General features: G+C 35.2%; 1 protein-coding gene across 5 annotated transcripts in view; it reads left to right on the forward strand.

Annotated features, from left to right (window-relative positions):
- PTBP2 (polypyrimidine tract binding protein 2) overlaps positions 1-13891 on the forward strand; it is an 80033-nt gene that overhangs the window by 5900 nt on the left and 60242 nt on the right. Inside the window, exon 1 of one of the 5 annotated variants that reach the window (XM_007075751.3) lies at positions 11800-11994. The exons of the other annotated variants lie outside the window; for them this stretch is intronic. The gene's annotated coding sequence lies outside the window, so the exon portion shown is untranslated. Of the gene's footprint in view, positions 1-11799; positions 11995-13891 lie in introns of those variants that run through there. 5 annotated transcript variants of the gene reach the window in all.

Here is a 13891-nt window from a genome sequence, read left to right on the forward strand (position 1 = left end):
GATGATATTAGGGTGAACCCCTAAATGCTATTCTTTCTTAAATGTTTGGGCAGTTCACCAGTTTTCTTTGTGGAGGTTTTAAATGACACATTTAGTTTATTTAATAGATCCAGGACTATTCAAGTTATCTATTTCTTCTTAAGTGAACTTTGGTGATTTGTGCCTTCCATGTGAATTAGTCCATTTCATCCAAGTTACTGAGTGTATTTGCATAGAGTTGTTTATGATAATTACCTTTTTATACTGTTGATGTCTGTAGAATCTGTAGTGCTGTCACTTTTTTCATTCCTGGTATTGATCATTTGTGTCTTTTTTTCGTTGTCAGTCTAGCTAGAGATTATTGATTTTGTTAATAGTCTCAAAAAATCAGCTTTTGGTTTCATTGAGTTTTCTGTGTCCTATTTTATTGATAACTACTGTTTTAATTTTCTTCTGCTTTGCATTTAGTTCTTTTTCAAGTTAGTTATGTTGAAGCTGGTATTGTTGACGTGATACTTTTCTAACATAGAGGTTTAGTGCTATGTATTTTCCTTTTTTTATTTTTTTAATTAAAATTTTTTTAATGTTTTTATTTATTTTGGAGAGACAGAGTGTGAGCAGGGGAGGGGCAGAGAGAGGGAGACACAGAATCTGAAGCAGGCTCCAGGTTTTGAGCTGTTAGCACAGCTGGGCTTGAACTTGTGAACTGCAAGATCATGACCTGAGCCAAAGTCAGATGTTTCACTGACTAAGCCACCGAGGTGCCCCTATATATTACCCTCCTAAGTACAGCTTTCGTGGCCTCTCTCAGATTTTTTTTTTTTTTTTTTAAAGTTTATTCATTTCGAGAGAAAGAGAGAGAACCCCAAGCAGGCTCTGCACTGTCAGTGCAGAGCCGGATGTGGGGCTGGAACTCGGGAACCATGAAATCATGACCTGAGCTGAAATCAAGAGATCCATACTTAACCGGCTGAGCTACCCAAGCTGAGTTACCTAAGCACCCCTGCATCTCTCTAATTTTGACATGCATACTTTTTATTCAGTTCAAAATGCATTGTAATACATTTTTCTGCCCCATGTGTTATGAGAAGTATGTTATTTATTTAATTGCCAAATATTATGAGTGTTCCATAGATGTTTGTTACTTTTTTCATTTAATTTTTTTTTTTTAGTTTGTTTTTGAGAGAGCTAGAGCCCACGTGCACTTGCGCACACGCATGTGGGAGAGGGGCAGAGAGAGAGGGAGACACACTCTGAAACAGGCTCCAAGCTCCAAGCTGTCAGCACAGAACCTGATACGGGGCTCGAATCCATGAACTGTGAGATAATGACCTGGGCTGAAGTTGGGTGCTTAACCAACAGATGCCCAGACGCCCCAATGTGTCTATTACTTTAATTCAATTCCATTGTGGCTAGAGAACATACTGTAAGACTTGAATCTTTGTAAATTTGTTGAGACTTGTTTTATGATCCAAATATCACGTATCTTAAGTTTTATGTGCACTTGATAGAGATGTGTATTCTGCTCTTGGGTAGTGTTTTATAAATGTCATTTGTTTATTGATAATGTTGTTGAAGTGATCTCTGTCCTTCTTGATTTTCTGTGTATTGTGCTATCACATTGAGAGAAGGATATTGAAATTTCCTCTTTTACCTGTGCATGTCTAAGTTTCTCCTTGCAGTTCCAGTTTTTATTTATTTATTTTTTTTAAGTTTATGATTAGTACATAAATGTTTAGGATTACTATGTCTTCTTTGTGCATTGACTCCTTTTTTATTATGTAGTGACCATTTTATCCTTGGTAATACTCTTTGCTTTAAAATCTACTTTTATGATACAGCCATTCTGGCTTTCTTTTGAATAGGGTTCACATGGCATATCTTTTTCCATTCTTTTACTTTCAACCTATTTGTGTCCTTAGATTTAAAATGTGTTTTTTGTAGATAGCATAAAGTTGGAATTCCATTTTTACATCCAACTTACACTCTCTTGTTTTGACTAATAAGATTAGTTTTAAAACTACTACTTTGCTGTTTTTCTGTTTGTGCTTTGTGTTCTTTGTTCCCTTTTTCTGCTGTCTTTTGGATGGATAATGTTTTAATTCCATTATATCTCTTGTTAACTGATTAGCTTATAACTCTGGTTATATTGGTGGCTGGTTTTAGGAGTTGTATCATACATCTTTAACTTACAGTCTTCCTTCAAGACTTATTTCTTCTCTCTTGGCCTCTGTACTATTGGTATCGTATATTTTACTTTTGTATATGTTACACGTCATATATTATTTGTTGAAACAGCTAATTATCTTTTAAATACTACTTAAGAAAAATATTTTCTATATTAATCATAACACAGTTGTGTGCATGCATTGAATTTTCGGGGGGATTTTCCACAGATTCCCAGAGCTGCCTCTGTGCAACTCTCTTTGGTACTTTGCTTCAGAAACCCTACTTGCTTTGGTCTCCTTGGACTCATGTCCTCTTAGGGAGTTTTTGAAGTTTGGCCATTTTCTCCACCTGGGCTGTGCCATGGCCTGGTCTTTCAAGATAGTAAGCTGGGGCAATCATGAACTGACCTTGTTTTCTGAATTTCAGGGATCATTGTCCATCATTGTCTGGTTCTTGAAAACCATTGTTACACGTGTCATGTGTAAATTTTTTTTTTTTTTTTAAAGTTTCAGTGGGAAACTCGTGCATATTACACTGTCTTGCCTGGAAGTACAAGTCCACCTATTTTTTCCTTTTTTCAAAAAAAATTACATAATGTGGTCTGTAGTTCTAGATCTGCCTCATTCTTTGTTATATGGCTACACCACGATGTAGTTTCTATGTTGATAACATAGTTTGATTCTAGTTTGTAGTTAAAGAGTATGTGGAAATATTTACAATGGAAGTAAAAAATCCTGTGTCAAATGAAATTTACAGTTAAAAAGTTTATGAAAACCAGAATGCCAAAAGGATTCTTTCCACAACTATGTATGGGAATGCCTGGGAATCTTTGTTACACTTCTGTGTAAAATTGATTTCCTGTACACATTGTAGGTACATTTTCTTACAGATTATTATTTTGAATTTCTTCATGTAGTGTTGGACATATAGATTTATTTGTATTATTAAGGAGTATAGTTTTTTTTTATTTGATCTTAAATGTTTTTAGCTTCAGGTCCTTTACTTTTTAGATGAGATTATAATAGTTTTGAAGATTAAATGTGATTATGCATAAAAAGTATTTTTCACAAACCAGGTCCTCAGTTAATATTAACTGATTTGCACTACATATAGAATATCTGAATTTTATAACTTTAGGGTTTGTTGAAATTTCATTTTTCATATAAATTTGATGTAGCTACTCAGTTGATTTTAGACTTGTTTCTTTTTGGTTAGCTTAGTGAGAGTATAAAAATAAATTTGTGAGTTTTTTTTTTAAAGATTTTTTAAAAAATTTATTTATTTATTCTGCGTGGGAGCAGAAAGAGAGGGAGAGAGAATTCTTAGCAGGCTCCACATTCAGCACAGAGTCTGACAAGGGGCTTAAACTCATGATCAGGAGATCACGACCTGAGCTGAAATCACAAGTTGGGTGCTTAACCAACTGAGCCACCCAGGCGCCTCAGAAATCTATGAATTTTTAATAAAGAGATTTGTTGCATTTCTGTAAAATGGTTTTTTTGTTCTTTGTAATTTGTAATTAACTTCATGGTTTCATTTTTATACTCTTAACCATTTTGCCACTGAAATCGCAGTGTAATCGGCCTTTTACTGAGGAAAACAGAAATGAATGAAGTGATTGCACAGTAATTCAAGATTATACTCCTTGTGGTAAAATGTTAACTTTTTGAATGGATATTTTAAACAGTGAAATTGGTGCTAGCTCTCATACTAAATTAACCACTAAATGAAGCCTTTAAAACTGGACAATAGAGGACATATTTGTTAAAACAAGTTATTAGCATTTTCCATGTTGGATCTCACTGGTATATAGAAAGCACTGTTTGTAAATTGCTGAACTTAACTGAGATGTGAATTCACCAACGTGGGCTTTTTAGATAATTGCAATGAAATAATGCGATCGAATATAACTGGTTGTTTATAATAAGTGTGTTATTAAAAACTTCTGTTTGGACTTTTAGAGTGTGATTTTTCTTAAAATGCTACATATGCATGCTTAGGTGTTTATATTTGAATTGCAAGTTGCAGACATTTATAGTGTGTCTACAAAATGCCAACACTGTTAACTGGCAGTTCAGAAACACTGAGAATATGTGCTCTTTGAGGGTAGAGGTAGGGACCTTATTTGTTTTATTGTTCTTCCATCATCAGTAGTATGTGTTAAGTAGTACATACACACTAAATATTTAATAACTCCTAATGGGTCTGGCTTCAGTATGCTTATCATCTCAAGCCACTTATCAGTGAAAAGATAAACATCAATTTTATTTCATAACATTCTTCCTATTTGCTGGAGATCCAAAAGAGCTGTGTCTTCTAGGACCTCATCTGGTTAAAGAGATAACACAAGGTTTAAGCAAGTGCCTATGACTTATAAAAGAGATTAGTCTGGTTTGGTAGGATCAGAGTAGACCTCACGAAAGTAGTGAGTTGTGACCTATACATTAAAAGTAGTTGGGGAGAGGAGGGGTGAGTAGTGTATGGTGAGGGAATGACATGGCCAGAGTTGTGATAATGGGCTGGCACAAATTGAGAACCACTGAATAGCTTTTGTGTCAGTAGATTTGTATATGAATTTGAGAGAAAGATGGCATATAGGTTGTAGAAGGTCTCAAGTGCAGGTTATGAAATCTGTACTTGATCTGGTAGGCACTATTCTGTAAATACTGGTAAGTTCCCATACATAAAAAGTAGCTCATTATTATCCTCTTGTTAGAATTTGGAGAATTAACTCCAAAAAGACTGGCTTTGGTATTACGTGGGGTGCTATAAATTAGAATCATGAATCTCTATAAATTTAAAATTTAAACTCTTATGTGGTCTATTTGTGTTGCTAAAGTGTAATATTTAGTTTTGGACATACTGCATTAGGGGCTTAAGGTGGTTAAGTAATATTTTTACTTTAGAAGTGGTAAAGGTATCACAGAAACTTATCATGAAAGATGTGTTTTTGAACAATGATTTTTTATACCTATTGTGAAATTTGAACATAGAAAAAGACCTGATAGTTATGAACCACTATTTGTCACTTAGTCCCAATAATCATCAATAAACCATTGCTAGAATTTGTGATATTCACTGTACTTTTCTATGTTATTTAAAAAAAAATTTTTTTTTTATGTTTATTCATTTTTGAAAGACAGAGAGAAAGAGCACAAGCAGGGGTGGGGCGGAGAGAAAGGGGGACACAGAAACTGAAACAGGCTCCGGGCTCTGAGCTGTCAGCACAGAGCCCGATGTGGGGCTCGAACTCACGAACTGCGAGATCATGACCTGAGCCGAAGTCGGATGCTTAACTGACTGAGCCTCCCAGGCGCCCCTCTCCTATGTTATTTTGAGATGAGTAGCAGATACAGTATTTTACTTGTAATGTTTTGGTGTGTCTCATAAATAAGATTTTTTTTTTTTTTTGATATAACCACAATACTGTTAGGACAGAAAAAAAAAACATTCCTTAATGTTATCAAGCGCCAAATTAATGTTAAAATTTTTAATTTGGGGGCGTCTGGGTGGCTCAGTCAGTTGAGCATCCGACTTTAGCTTAGGTCATGATCTCATGGTCTGTGAGTTCGAGTCCTGTGTCCGGTTCTGTGCTGACAGCTCAGAGCCTGAGGTCTGCTTCTGATTTTGTGGATCCCCCTCTCTCTGCCCCTCCACCTCTTGTGCTCTGTGTCTCTCTCTCAAAAACTAAATAAAAACATAAAAAGAAAATTGAATAAAAAAACATTTTAATTGTCTCATAAAGGTCAAAGTATTTGTTACAGGGGTGTTTTTTTTTTTTTTTTTTTTTTTTTTTTTTTTTTTGGTGAGAAGGAGAGATCAGGATGAAACAAGATGAGCAAATTCAATAGGTTGATAAGCCTTTTTTTAGTTTTTTAATCTGCATGTTATCCTTTCACTCGTGAAGTTTTTTTTTAACATTGCATTTTATTAAACATTTTTTTTCATGTTTTATTTTATTTTTGAGAGAGAGAGAGACAGAGAGAGGGAGCAGGGGAGGGACAAAGAATCTGAATCAGGCTTCAGGCTCTGAGCTATCAGCACAGAGCCCTGCACAGAGCCTGATGCGGGGCTGGAAATCACAGGCAGTAAGCTCATGACCTAAGATGAAGTCGGATGCTTAACCAGCTAAGCCACCCAGGCGTCTCATTGCATTTTATTTTTGAAGAATACTTGTTGATTCCACAGAATTGCCCCCGAGTCTGCATCTACTAATTGTGTTCTGATGTTATAATTTAAAATGTTCATGTATCTGTCAATTGGTGTTGGATCTAGAGACTGTCATATTCTTTTTGTTTTTGGTAATATTTTATAAGTGGTGGTATGTTTTTACATTAGAAGACATATATTTGATTTTTGTGTGTGTCTGTAATGTTATTCCCAATAATATTTCTTATAATAACTTCTTTCACCTTTTTTGTGTTCATCATTGTCTGCTCAGCATAGTTCAGTAGACATCTGTTATCAGTATTCTTAAAGGATATGTAAAAGAAATGTATCTTAAAGTTCACTTAAAATTTATATGATGGAAAGACAGTATTAAAGTTCAACTTAAATTGTAGTTATTGATGGTAGACAAGAATTTTTTAGTGGAGGTCTTGTCAAGAGCATGTGATTTAGAATTTGCTAGCAGGCTAGAGTATGGCCTCTCTATAACATTGAAGGTAATCTCTGAGCTTTAGTTTAACAGATTTTTAAATGGTCTTAATAGGACTTACCTCAAAAGTTGTTTTGGAGATTAAATGAAATAACATGTAAGATTTAGCACAGAATGGCACATAAGTGCTCAAATGAGGATCATGGTTGTTACTGTAGCTCTTTACTCTGTACACCTGATTTGGGAGGAGCACCACAGTGGACTCCCAAATATGAACTTTTTTAACTGGCTATTAGAGACAAAATTTTTTCTTTAAAAATTAAAATTTTTAAAAAGTTTATTTATTTTTGAGAGAGAGTGTATGCACACATGTGCCAGGTAGGGGAGGGGCAGAGAGAGAGGGAGACTAGGATCTGAAGCCAGCTCCCCGCTAACAGCAGAGTCTCTGATGCGGGGCTCAAACTCATGAGCCACAAGATCATTATCTGAGCTGAAGTCAAATGCTTAACTGACTGAACCACACTGGTGCCCCCAAATTAAATTTTTTATTGAAGTATAGTTGACATACATAGTATTAGTTTCAGGTGTACATAAGTTTTTTCAATAGCTTACTAATTTTTTTTTAGTAATCTCTGTAATCTCAAGTAATCTTTAGTAATCTCAAGACCCCAAAATCAAAGGAATCGCATGCTTTTCCAAGCTGAGCCAGCCAGGTACCCCCTCAAGTGTACATAAGGTTTTTTTTGTTTTTTTTTTTAACATTTATTTATTTTTGAGAGAGAGAGAGAGAGAGAGCATGAACAGGGGAGGGCCAGAGGAAGAGGGAGACACAGAATCTGAAACAGGCTCCAGGCTCTGAGCTGTCAGCACAGAGCCTGACGCGGGGCTCAAACCCACAGACTGCGAGATCGTGACCTGAGCCGAAGTCGGATGCTTAACCGACTGAGCCATCCAGGCGCCCCTGTACATAAGTTTTTAAGAGAGCTTTGAGTCCAGGTTAAAAATAGCTGGGCAGATAACCCTACAGAGAGAATTAGTAAATTAAAACATAAAAATTACTCAGAATTTAACACAGAGCAACAAAAAAGCAGAGGTTAAAAGAGGAAAGGAAGAGAAATTCTAACAAATTATCTAGACTACCAGAAAGTGAAAGTTAAAGATTGCAGGGAAGTGGAATATGAAAGTTTAAAAACCTCCTAATTTACCAAAATTGATGAGCTTCATGAATTCTTAGATTTAGGAAGCACAAGAAAACCTAGCCACGTCACAGTGAAAGAGCAAGCCATTAGACACACGGAAGAGCTTTAAAGCAGCCATAGAAAAACCAGATTTCCCAAGAAGGAGTAACAACTGTAAAGATACAATATGCTTCTTCAGCAACATGGGGATCCAGAAGATGGTGAAATAGTATCTTCAAGGTATTGAATGAAAATAAGTACCTACCTGTTATTTTGTAGTCCGCTAAATTATCACTTAAAGAGAAGAACAAAATAGTCATTTCAGAAACCCCTTTTCCCTTCACCCTCCCCCAAAAAAGGCAATTGAGGAAATTTATCAACAGACTCACTGAAGAATTTCTAGAGTTTATGCTGTAGGAAGAAAGCTGATGACTCCAGAAAGGAGGTTTGGGGTAGGAAAAGTAAGGTTAACCAAGAAGTTGGTAGGCCTGTGGGTAAATATAATTATTGACAGTATGAGAAAGTGATAGCAGTGATTGTTTGATTTGGGGTTTAAAAAGTTGAACTAAAAATATTATAACAACGTGTAAGAGAGTAGTTGAGTAACTGATGTTTAAGTTCTGATGCTTCTAATATTGTTTTGAGCTATGGTGTCCATTATAATAGCCACTCGTCATACGTAGTCATTGAGCACTTGACATATGGCTAGTCTAAATTGATCTCCAGTTGTAAAATGTACATAAACTTCCAAGACTTAGTATGATAAAAAAAAAAATGTAATTTTATATTTATTACATGTTGATATTATTTTGTGTTCAATAAAATTGTGTTCTTTTTTTGTCTTTTAAAAATATGGTTATTAGAACATTTAAAAGATCGTCTTACATTATAAGATCATCCTATATGCTCATCTTACATTTCTTTTGGACTGTACCAGTCTGGAGGGTGGAAATTTTAAGACTAAAGTGAATCAGATAAATTTATATTTTAAAATTGTAAGGGTCAACACAGTAAACATAGGGATAGAATATATAACTTCTAAAATAATTGGAGAATTGGGGCGACTAAAATTAAAGACATCTAATCCAAAAGAATTCAGGGGGGAAAAAAGTAAAAAAGGTCACAAAGTGAACTCATTTTAATGGTGTTAGGAAAGGTTCATTGGAGGGTTCCTTTCAGCCTTTAAATGTAGAATTTTGAAGGTATGGAGTTGGACTTAATTTAACTCTAATTATCTCCCAAAGTCTCCATTTTCAAATACCATCACATTGGGAATTACAATTTGAATGTATGAATTTTGGTGGTCATTAACATTCAGTTCATTGCATCCTGTATTTCCCTCCACTTCCACCCCAGGTAACCACTATCTTGAATTTGGTGTTTGCCATTCCTGTGAATGTCTGTACTTTCCCTGTGTGTGTTATTTATGTTTTGTGTCATAAGCAATATATGGTTTTGTTTTACATGTTTAAACTATGTATATGTGCCACATGCTGCTTGTATTCTCTAACTTGTTCTTTTTGTTCAATGTTATTATTTTTTAATTTTTTAACGTTTGTTTACTTTTGAGAGAGCACAAACGGGAGGGGCAGAGAGAGAGGGAGAAACAGAATCTGAAGCAGGCTCCAGGCTCTGAGCTGTCAGCACAGAACCTGATGCAGGGCTCGAACTCTGACTGTGAGATAGGTCATGACCTGAGCCAAAGTCAGACGCTTAACCAACTGAGCCACCCAGGTCCCCGTTTTTGTTTTTTTTAACCCAGGTTTACATGTGGCTCTAATTCATTTTCATTGCCATATGGTATATGATTATGTGAATGTACCTTACCCTACTGACAAATATTGAGGTTGTTTCTAATTTTTTCCTGTTATAAATTACTGCTGTGAGTATTCTTGTGCATGCATTAATAAATGCCACTATTCAGGTTTCTCTGGAAGTGGAATTGCTGGATTATATTGTGTGTCTATTTGCAAGTTGATATTGACATGTTGCATTCCTAAATGGTTGTGCTAATTTATACTTTACTAGCAGTGTATGAGAATTCTTGTTTCTGTACGTCTTCTCTGATAACTGGCGTTGTTGGAATTTTTAATTGTCAGACTGAGGAACATGTGAATAGATCTCTTGTTTTAGTTTGAATTCCCTGAGAATGGATACATTTTCTTATTTATAGGCCGTTCTTGTTAAATACCTGTTCATGGATATAGTCTATCCATTTTCTTTTTAATGTAGTTTTTATCCTTTTTTAAATTGTTTCCTAGGAGTTTTATACATTATGGGTCCTAAAGCCATGTAACTTACGTACATTAACTCCTGTCTGTGGCTTGTGTTTTTTTTTTTTTTTTCATTGAATAGAATTTGGAAATTTTAATGTCACATTTATGTTTTAGTTGTAAGAAATTTTTCTTTAACTCAAGATCTTATATATAGTGGTTTTTATCATGAAAGTTTTGAAGTTTTGGTTTTCACATTTAGGGCCTCAGTCTACCTGGAATTTAACTTTATGATAAAGTTTAATGATTTTTCCCCCCTTATGAATAACCCATTTAGTACCAACTTAATTGAATAGTTCATGTTTTTTCCCCACTGATCTGCAGTGTCAGTTGTCAGATTTCCATAGATGGATGGAACTGTTTCTGGGCTATCTGTTCTGTTTCATTGTTTGTCTATCCTGTACCAGTACCACAGTGTCTTAATTTAGTGTAGCGTCACAGTAAGTCTTGGAACCTTGTAGAGTGAATTTCACAACTTTGTTCTTCAAAATTGTCTTGGCACTTTCTTTACCATGTGTATTTTAAGATCAGTCGGCTGAGTTCCATGAAGACTTTTTGGTTTTGATTAAATTGCACTAAGTTTGGGGAGCTTGACTGGTTCAGTCGGTTGAGCATCTGACTCTTGATTCGGCTCAGGTCATGATCTCATGGTTCGTGAGATGGAGCCCTGTGCCAGGCTCTGCACTGACTGCACAGCGTGCTTGGGATTCTCTTTCTGCCCCTCCCCTGCTCCCATGCATGCTCTCCCTCTGTCTCTCAAACATTTAAAGAAGTTTATAGGATAATTGTAATATTATATTTACATTATCAATAAAATAAGATGGCAGTGCTTGAGCTCAAAGGTAGGAAACTAACATTTGAAAAATTTACCTCTTTCTTCCCCATAATATTTTCTGCAATTATAGAGGTTATGCTTAATGCATTAGCCAAAAAGGAAAGTAAATTAAATCACCAGTGATTTTACCGAAGTTAATCAGCACTGTATATACTTCCCATCATTTCCTCTATATATTACAAAGATTTTATGCAGCTTATATATAAAGGGTGAGGAAAGAGGGATACGTCTTTGATAAATGGTTCAATTTCTTCCAAAGTTACTAGTTTATTTACTGCTTTCTTAGACAATTATATTTTACTGGGCTTCAGATATCTCAGAATTCTATAGCATTTTTAAATTCCTTTTTATTGCTAATTTTGATAATTTGTATTCTGTTTATTTCTCTTGTCAGAGACCTTATTTTACTGGCCTGTAAAAAGAATCAGCTTTTCTTATTTTTTTTTTTTGTTTCTGTAATTGATTAATCTGTGCTTTTATCCTTATTTTTCTGCCTCACATGAGATTTATTTTATTGTCTTTTAGTCCACTTGAGATCCTGAACTCATTGACTTTCTTGTTTAAAAATGGATTCAGGGGGCGCTCAGTCTGTTGAGCGTACGATTTTGGCTCAGGTCATGATCTCACGGTTCATGATTTCAAGCCCTATGTCAGGCTCTGTGTTGACAGCTCAGAGCCTGGAACCTGCTTCAGATTCTGTGTCTCCTCTCTTTGCCCCTTCTCTGCGTGCGTGCTCTCTCTGTCTCTAAACTAAATATTAAAAAATTTTTTTTCTCAGACTGTCTTATTGTACTGTACTCACCCTTGTGATGAAATAATGGCTATGCAAGGAGATGAAGTGAGGTGAATGACATAGGTGCATTGTGATGTAGGATTAGGATGCTCTTGACCTTCTGACAATACCTCAGAAGAAGGATCATCTACTTCCAGGCTATGGTTGGCCATGAGTAACTGAAATTATAGGTAAGAGGGGACAACTGTATATGACTTGAAAATATTTTCTCCCATTCTGTAGGTCCTCAGGTTGCCTTTGGTGTCAAATCCAAAATATCATTGCCTAGACCCTTGTTAAGGAGCTTAGCACCTATGTTTTCTTTGAGTTTTATGCTTTCAGATCTTATATTCAAGTATTTAATTCATTTTGAGTTAGTTTTTGTGTATAGTTTGAGATAGTAGTCTAGTTTCATTCTTTTTATATGTGGCTGTTCAGTTTTCCCAGCACCATTTATTGAAGAGACTGTTTCCCCATTGTATATTTTTGCCTCCTTTGTCATAAATTAATTGACCATATATGTGTGTGTGTGTGTGTGTGTGTGTGTGTATGTATATGTATGTATGGTTGCATTTCTTTTCTATTGATCTATGTATCTAGTTTTTATGCCAGTACCATCGTGTTTTGATTACTAGTTTGAAATTAGGGAGTGTGATGCCTTCAGCTTTGTTCTTCTTTATCAAGATTGCTTTAACTCTTCAGGGTCCTTTGTGGTTCCTTACAATTAGTAGGATTGTGTGTTCTATTTCTGTGAAAAATGCTGTTGGAATTTTGATAGGGATTGCATTGAATTTGTAGATTGCTTTGGGTAGTATGAACATTTTAATGATACTGATTTTTTTCCAAACCAGGAGCACAGAATGTCTTTCCATTTATTTGTGTCAATTTTTTTTCCCTTTTTAAATTTTTTTAAAACTTCATTATTAAACTTTCAAGATACATAAAAAGGAGTGTGAATGGTAATGGTACAATAATACACAAATCCTTCCTGTTGGATAATATTAAAGTAAATCTCAGAGATCATTTCATGTCCTCACTCAATACTTTATTGTGTGTCTCTAACATAATAATCTCCTAAGGATGATATTGATACCATTATTATACCTTAATAAAATTTAAAATAATTTCTTAATATCTAATTTCTAGCAGTAAGAATTTTCCATTTGCCTCAGAAATGTCTTGGCGCCTGGGTGGCTCAGTCAGTTAAGTGTCTGACTTTGGCTCAGGTCATGATTGCACAGTTTGTGGGTTTGAGCTCCGTGTCAGGCTCTGCGCAGACAGCTCAGAACCTAGAACCTGCTTCAGATTCTGTGTCTCCCTCGCTCTCTCTGCCCCTTTCCTGCTTGTGCTGTCTCTCTGAATAAATAAACATTAAAAAAAAAATGTGTTTTTTTCTCTTTCAAATCAGATTCCAAGGAAAGTCAGTATGCTGATTTGGTTAACGTCTTTTAAGTCTCTATAAAGATAACTATGAATCAGTTTACCTTCCATTCCCTTTATTGCTTTTTCTTTTATTGCTTATTAGAGAAACCGGGTCATCTATTCTGTACGGTTTTCCACTTTGTTGATTTTGGTGATTATACTTCCATGTCATTGTTTTACATGTTCCTCATGTCCTGTTTCCTGAGGTGAGGCTTGATCAGATTCAGGTTTAATTTTTAGCAGGAATATTTTGTAGATGCACTGTGTGTTTTTCCTGTTGTATCACACCAGGAGGAACATATCTCATTATCTTTTTGTGACGTTAACATTTATCAGGAGGTTCAGGTTTGGTTAGCATGATGTATCCAGTATAGAGTGCTCCCATTATCCTTTCATACCTTCTTGATTTTATTAGTTAATAATTGCAGTTTCGTTGGGTATTGCAAAAATGGTGATCCACTTCTCCCCCTGCCCCCGCCTATTTTAGATTTTTCTGTTAACTTTTTACGTCAGTATTTTGTCATACTGGAATTCCCTTTTTATAAGAAAACAGGCTTCTACATTTATTTCCCAGTCTTATTGCAATAATCATTCTTTAAGAAGTCTTTAATTTTTCATTTTGAGCTGTTGAGAGCTTATAACACCAGTAGCTATGATACGTACTTG

The sequence above is a fragment of the Panthera tigris genome, chromosome C1, assembly GCF_018350195.1.
Source record: "Panthera tigris isolate Pti1 chromosome C1, P.tigris_Pti1_mat1.1, whole genome shotgun sequence".
Lineage (NCBI taxonomy): Eukaryota > Metazoa > Chordata > Mammalia > Carnivora > Felidae > Panthera > Panthera tigris.